Source organism: Orcinus orca, chromosome 1, assembly GCF_937001465.1.
Source record: "Orcinus orca chromosome 1, mOrcOrc1.1, whole genome shotgun sequence".
NCBI lineage: Eukaryota > Metazoa > Chordata > Mammalia > Artiodactyla > Delphinidae > Orcinus > Orcinus orca.
The window spans coordinates 95,525,788-95,532,910 of NC_064559.1; the positions used below are offsets into that span (position 1 = coordinate 95,525,788).

The 7,123-nt window shown below is 42.3% G+C and overlaps 1 non-coding gene across 1 annotated transcript; it reads left to right on the forward strand.

Annotated features, from left to right (window-relative positions):
* Window positions 1-701: 701 nt before the first annotated feature.
* On the forward strand, window positions 702-774 carry TRNAV-CAC (transfer RNA valine (anticodon CAC)). The gene has a single exon. It is a non-coding gene; the product is annotated as a tRNA-Val (tRNA).
* Window positions 775-7,123: the final 6,349 nt, after the last annotated feature.

Genomic DNA, 7,123 nt, shown 5'->3' on the forward strand with positions numbered 1-7,123 from the left:
GTCAGAATTCAGTTAAACTGTGGAACACCTAGGTGGTGTCAGAGACAGAGAATTGCTTGGTGTGGGGCAAAAACCTCCACACACTTGGTGACCAGAAGTGAAGTGCTGGTGTGAGTAGTAAAGGGAAGAAAGACGTAGGAAGGAGAAAACAGTTTTTCCATCACAATTGCTTTCTAAAGTACGTACTGGGCAAACTTAAGGTGTATATTTGTTTCACATATGAGCTGGTTTTCCTTATCTTGGCCGACTCTGTCACCTAAGTCTCTTCCTACCTGTAGTTACCGCACCATTTTTCTCCAGTCTCGGAATAGGGGACACGCACTAAGTGCCAGAGGGTGACCTTACCCCAGGGTGCTCCGGCTCCCCGCCAAGCGTTCCTCCGGGACCTGCAGGATCCGGAAAACTGCACGACGAGCCTTTGAGGAAGTCTGGAGCTTTGGCCCACAGACTCAGGCTTTCCACAGCAACGACACTGGCTGGAGCTCCACTTGTGCTGGAAGCTTCCTGATGAGGCACCATCGAGCTCACCTGGTGCTGTAACCATGATACCGGGCGCGCCTCCGGGCCTTGCCTGCCACTTTCCAGGCCTCTGGGTGAGCCTAGGCTGTGGTCGACCCGCCCCAGCGCTTTTCTCACGGGCGGAGACACAGTGACGAGCTGCTACATTTCAAGACTAGTTTTTGAAGGAGCAGTTATCGGCTGTTTCCGTAGTGTAGTGGTTATCACGTTCGCCTCACACGCGAAAGGTCCCCGGTTCGAAACCGGGCGGAAACAAGGCGTGTACTCTTTTTTTTTTTTTTTTCGCTGGTTGAGCACTGACCCCCGCGGCGGTCCTCCAGTTTTTCTCTTATCTTTTCTGACACCAGAAACGTAAAGCACTTTTGGTCACTCGAATGAAGTCATCGGCTCCGATCCGGATCCCCAGAACCAAGCTCTGGTTCGGGGCGGTGCCCTGAAACTCAGGCTGGTCCCTTATTCAAACTCTGCTCAGGCTCCTTCTTCTTCAGCTGGGTCTTCAGGGGGCTGTCTCCTCCAGAGAATTTGCAAACCTGTTATCAAGACCCAGCTGTGTGCCTAGCATTATCTCGCTTTAAGCTGAAGGGCGGGTATCTTTACCCTGCAGTCCAGACGAATGAATGGAACATAGTTCCAGAGCCAGTATTACAAGTCGCTCTGCTCTCCACCCCCAACAAACCTGCCTATTTCTTTTTTCGATTTAAGCTGTCCCCATGCTTTCAGTTCTAAGTTCCCAGTCATGGAGATTCTTTCTCCCTCCCTCCTCTGAGTCTTTCCCCACAGGGAATCCTAAGGCCCTAAGCCCTTGGTTCTGAATCAGGTGGAAACAATGTATATTTTCTTTTAATTAAGTTATTTACACACACACACACACACACACACACACGGCAGTTTGCACAGACACTTCTCCAAGGAAGATAGATGGATAGCAAATAATCATATCTAAAGATGTTCTACATCATTAATCATTAGGGAAATGCAAAATTAAAACACGAGATATCATACACATGTATTAGAATGCCTATCATACCAGGTGTCCAGGATGTGGAAGAACTGGAACACTCATACACTGATGGGGGGGTGGGGGGATGTAAAATGTTACATCCACTTTGGAAAACAGTTTAACAGTTTCTTTGAAAGTTAAACTACTACTATGGACTCAGCCATTCTAATCCTAGGTACTTCCAAGAGAAAATTAAGTGTATGCTCATAGAAAGACTTGTACACGAATACTCATAGTAGCTTTATTTGTAACAGCCCAAAGCTGGAAACAACCCAAACGTCACCCAACAGGTGAAGATAAATTATGGTTACATCCATACAATGGAATGCTGCTCAGCAAAAAAAAAAAAATATATATGTATATATATATATATAATTACTGTTATGCTAGGTGAAAGAAGCCCAGTCAAAAAGAGTGTTATATGACTCCACTTATATAAAATTGTAGAAAATGGGGGCTTCCCTGGTGGCGCAGGGGTTGAGAGTCCGCCTGCCGATGCAGGGCACACGGGTTCGTGCCCCGGTCCGGGAAGATCCCACATGCCGCGGAGCGGCTGGGCCCGTGAGCCATGGCCGCTGAGCCTGCGCGTCCGGAGCCTGTGCTCCACAACGGGAGGAAAAAAAAAAAAAAAATTGTAGAAAATGAAAACTATAATGACAGAAAGCAGATCAGTGATTGCTTGGTAAGTGGAAGGAGAATGGCAGGCAATAAGGATTAGAAAGGGAAAATTGGGGGGACAATGGATATGTTCACTATCTTAATTGTGACAGGGCTGCATTATGACTTTCATTGGCCCTAGACACTTTGACCTTCCTGGGACTCTCCATAAAAAATAATGTTTAAATGTTAAAAATCTTTTCTGGGCTTCCCTGGTGGCACAGTGGTTGAGAGTCCGCCTGCCAATGCAGGGGATGCGGGTTCGTGCCCCAGTTCGGGAAGATCCCACATGCCGCGGAGCGGCTGGGCCCGTGAGCCATGGCCGCTGAGCCTGCGCGTCCGGAGCCTGTGCTCTGCGGCGGGAGAGGCCACAACAGTGAGAGGCCCGCATACCGCAAAAAAAAAACAAACAAACAAAAAAAAAACTTTTCTTTAATTTAAAATGTATATGTATTAATATAGTTCATTTATATATAACATATAATATATAACTGAATATAATATACTATTATATATAATATGACTTAAATATGTAATTTATTAATATATTTTACAGCTGCATTGGTATAAAGATGAAGGTATTAATATTATATAAAATCATTTGTAAAATTTCATTATTTTGAATTTAAATGATTTTTTTAATAAAATTAAGGCATTTTGGATTTAAAATAAGTTGAAATATTTTTGTAGGTGTATGCCTACTGTGCCTAGTGGGCAAGTTGGCTCCCCATTGTGAGGATGATTTCATAGAGTGATACATTTGCCAAAACTTAACCTGTACATTTTGAAAATGTCCAATTTACTGTATGTCAGTTATGCCCTAATCCAGCTGTTAACATTTGTTTTAATATTTCTCAGAAAAAAATAAACATGTATTTGAAGTCTGTTCTGGATACTCATACAAATACATATTTTTAAGTTTCTTATTAAAATTTTGGTATGAAACTAAAATATGTATTCACAACATTCAATAATTTGGGGATGGACCTCAGGTACAGTGTTAATCTCAATTCATTGCCCTCGATCCACATGGATGGGTGCAAGACTCTTCTCTTGCTTTATTTATTTTTGTCTTAATTTATTACTTTCTTTTATCCCTATTCCCTACTTTCACCCCCTCTCTAATGTGTTTGATATGTATTTTGAATTTGTATGTATCCTTGTAGACTGTGTCGTTGTTTTGTGTGTAATTGTTTCCTAATTTTGTGTATGTTCTTCACTCAGCATTGTGACTTTGGGTTCTACCCAAGTTTCTGTGTGTACATTTACTCCTTTGCTTCTGACTGCTGTAAATAATTTCATAGTGGGCACCCACCCATTTTACTTTTCTTTCCCCCATGATAGATGCTAGGTTGTTACCCACTCCAAGATATGACAAACAATGCCATCATACGTTTTATTAAACAAATATTTATAGAGTACCTACTAAGTTCCAGGTACTGTTCTAACCTCCAGGGATTCATTAACTACAAAAAAAGACTGAACCAAATCCCTGCCCACATGTAGTTTACATTCTAGTGGGTGAGGCAAATGATAACAAGATAAAATATATGATAAGTTTGGTTGTTTTTTTTTTTTGGCGGTACGCGGGCCTCTCTCACTGTTGCGGCCTCTCTCGCTGCGGAGCACAGGCTCCGGACGCGCAAGCTCAGCGGCCATAGCTCACGGGTCCAGTCGTTCCGCGGCATGTGGGATCATCCCAGACCGCAGCACGAACTCGTGTCCCCTGTATCGGCAGGCGGACTCTCAACCACTGTGCCACCAGGGAAGCCCTCTTTTTCTTTTTTTTTATAATCTTTATCGGAGTATAATTGCTTCACAATACTGTGTTAGTTTCTGTTGTACAACAAAGTGAATCAGCCATATGCATACATATATCCACATATCCCCTCCCTCTTGAGCCTCCCTCCCACCCTCCCTATCCCACCTCTCTAGGTCATCACAAAGCACCGAGCTCATCTCCCTGTGCTATGCTGCTGCCTCCCACTAGCTATCTATTTTTACATTTAGTAGTGTATATACGTCGATGCTACTCTCACTTCGCCCCAGCTTCCCCCTCCCCCGCCCCCCATGTCCTCAAGTCCATTCTCTATGTCTACGTCTTTATTCCTGCCCTGCCACTAGGTTCATCAGTACCACTTTTTTTCTTTTTTACCTTCCATATATATGTGTTAGCATACGGTATTTGTTTTTCTCTTTCTGACTTACTTCACTCTGTATGACAGACTCTAGGTCCATCCACCTCACTACAAATAACTCAACTTCGTTTCTTTTTATGGCTGAGTAACATTCCGTTGTATATATGTGCCACATCTTCTTTATCCATTCATCTGTCGATGGACATTTAGGTTGCTTCCATGTCCTGGCTATTGTAAATAGAGCTGCAATGAACATTGTGGTACATGACTCTTTTTGAATTATGGTATTCTCAGGGTGTATGCCCAGTAGTGGGATTGCTGGGTCATATGATAGTTCTATTTTTAGTTTTTTAAGGAACCACCATACTGTTCTTCATAGTGGTTGTATCAATTTACAGTGCAGGAGGGTCCCCTTTTCACCACACCCTTTCCAGCATTTATTGTTTCTAGATTTTTTTGATAATGGCCATTTTGATTGGTGTGAGGTGATACCTCACTGGAGTTTCGAGTTGCATTTCTCTAATAACTAGTGATGTTGAGCATCTTTTCATGTGCCTCTTGGCATCTGTATGTCTTCTTTGGTGAAATGTCTATTTAGGTCTTCCATCCTTTTTTTTTTTTTTTTTGCGGTATGCGGGCCTCTCACTGCTGTGGCCCCTCCCACCGTGGAGCACAGGCCCCGGACGCGCAGGCCCAGTGGCCACAGCTCATGGGCCCAGCCGCTCCACAGCATGTGGGATCCTCCCGGACCGGGGCACGAACCCGTGTCCCCTGCATCGGCAGGCGGACTCTCAACCACTGCGCCACCAGGGAAGCCCCATCCATTTTTTTAATTGGGCTGTTTGTTTTTTTGATATTGAGCTCCATGAGTTGTTTGTATATTTTGGAGATTAATCCTTTGTCTGTTGTTTCATTTGCAAATATTTTCTCCCATTCTGAGGGTTGTCTTCTTGTCTTGTTTATAGTTTCCTTTGCTGTGCAAAAGCTTTTAAGTTTCATTAGGTCCCATTTTTGTTTTTATTTTCACTACTCTAGGGGGCTGGTCAAAAAGATCTTGCTGTGATTTATGTCATAGAGTGTTCGTACTATGTTTCCTTCTAAGAGCTTTAGAGTGTCTGGTTTTACATTTAGGTCTTTAATCCATTTGGAGTTTATTTTTATGTTAGGTAGTGTTCTAATTTCATTCTTTTACATGTAGCTGTCCAGTTTTCCCAGCACCACTTATTAAAGAGGCTGTTTTTTCTCCATTGTTCTTGCCTCCTTTGTCATAAATTAAGACCACATGTTTCTTTGAGGACCAGGCAAAAACTGTTACAGCTTGGCTGGGAAGTTCTGATTCATGCGCCATATTCACCAGACACTGCACCTTTGGATGTCCATTTATTTCAGTCCTTACAAAATTCTTTTAATAGGGCTTCCCTGGTGGTGCAGTGGTTGAGAGTCCGCCTGCCGATGCAGGAGACACGGGTTCGTGCCCCAGTCTGGGAAGATCCCACTGGGCCCGTGAGCCATGGCCAATGAGCCTGCGTGTCCGGAGCACAGCTCCACAACGGGAAAGGCCACAACAGTGAGAGGCCCGCGTACCGCAAAAATTTTAAAAAAATTCTTTTAATAGAAAAAATGTCAATTCCCTGGAAGACTGTAAAAGGCACTTGGAACAGTTCTTTGCTCAAAAAGATAAAAAATTTTGGGAGGATGGAATTATGAAGTTGCCTGAAAAATGGCAGAAGGTAGTGGAACAAAATGGTGTATACATTGATCAATAAAGTTCTTGGTGAAAATAAAAACTTTTTGGCCAACCCAATACTTTGTCAAAAGTTCAGAAACAGCAGAAGTAAAACCAATGAATCACTGAAGTAGTAAAAGTTTATTGTGCACACAACAAAAAGAAAGTTCACAAACCAGGCGCACTCACTCCAAACGTGGAGGAAAACTCAGGAGTATAGAGTCGTCCCTCCATATCTGTGGGGGATTGGTTCCACGACCTCTACTCATACACCAAAATCCTTGAACACTGAAGTCCCTTATATAAAATGGTGTAGTATTTGCCTCTAACCTACTAAGGTCCTCCCATTTACTTTAATTAATCTCTAGATTACTTATGATAACTAATACAATGTAAATGCTATGTAAATAGCTGTAAATACAATATAAATTCCATGTAAATAGTTGCTGGCTTGCGAGAAATTCAAGTTTTGCTTTTCTGAACTTTCTGAAATTTTTTTCCCAAATATTTTTGATTCTTGGTTGGTTGAGCCCAAGAATGTGGAAGCCAGGAATAGGAAGGGCCAACTGTATTGTTACAAAGCAGCTTGTATTAGTGAGGAGGCAGTGACTGCTTATTATTCACAGTGATTGGTTACAATATTAGAATTTTCTTAAGTAATAGGGAATTGGTTAGTGGTTACCTCATATCAATTTTGGCGAAGAGTTTAAGTTGTGCCTATGATTTCCAGAGGCATGAGCAAGAAGTGACCAAGGTCAAATTAGTCTCCCTTGCCTTGCAAAATAAGCTAAATTAAGGTTTGCTGTATGACTAAACTGGTTTTGTCTGCTCAGGGAATTTTCAAAGCCAGTCTTCATTTGTTTTTTGTTTTAATGATTTTTCTCCCCTTCCAGTTTTATTGAGATATAATTGACATACAGCACAGTGTAAGTTTAAGGTGTACAACATAATGATTTGACTTATATATATCATGAAATGATTACCGTAATTAGTGAACATCCATTACCTCATATAGATACAAAATAAGATAACATTAAAAAATTTTTTTCCCGGGGCTTCCCTGGTGGCGCAGTGGTTGAGAGT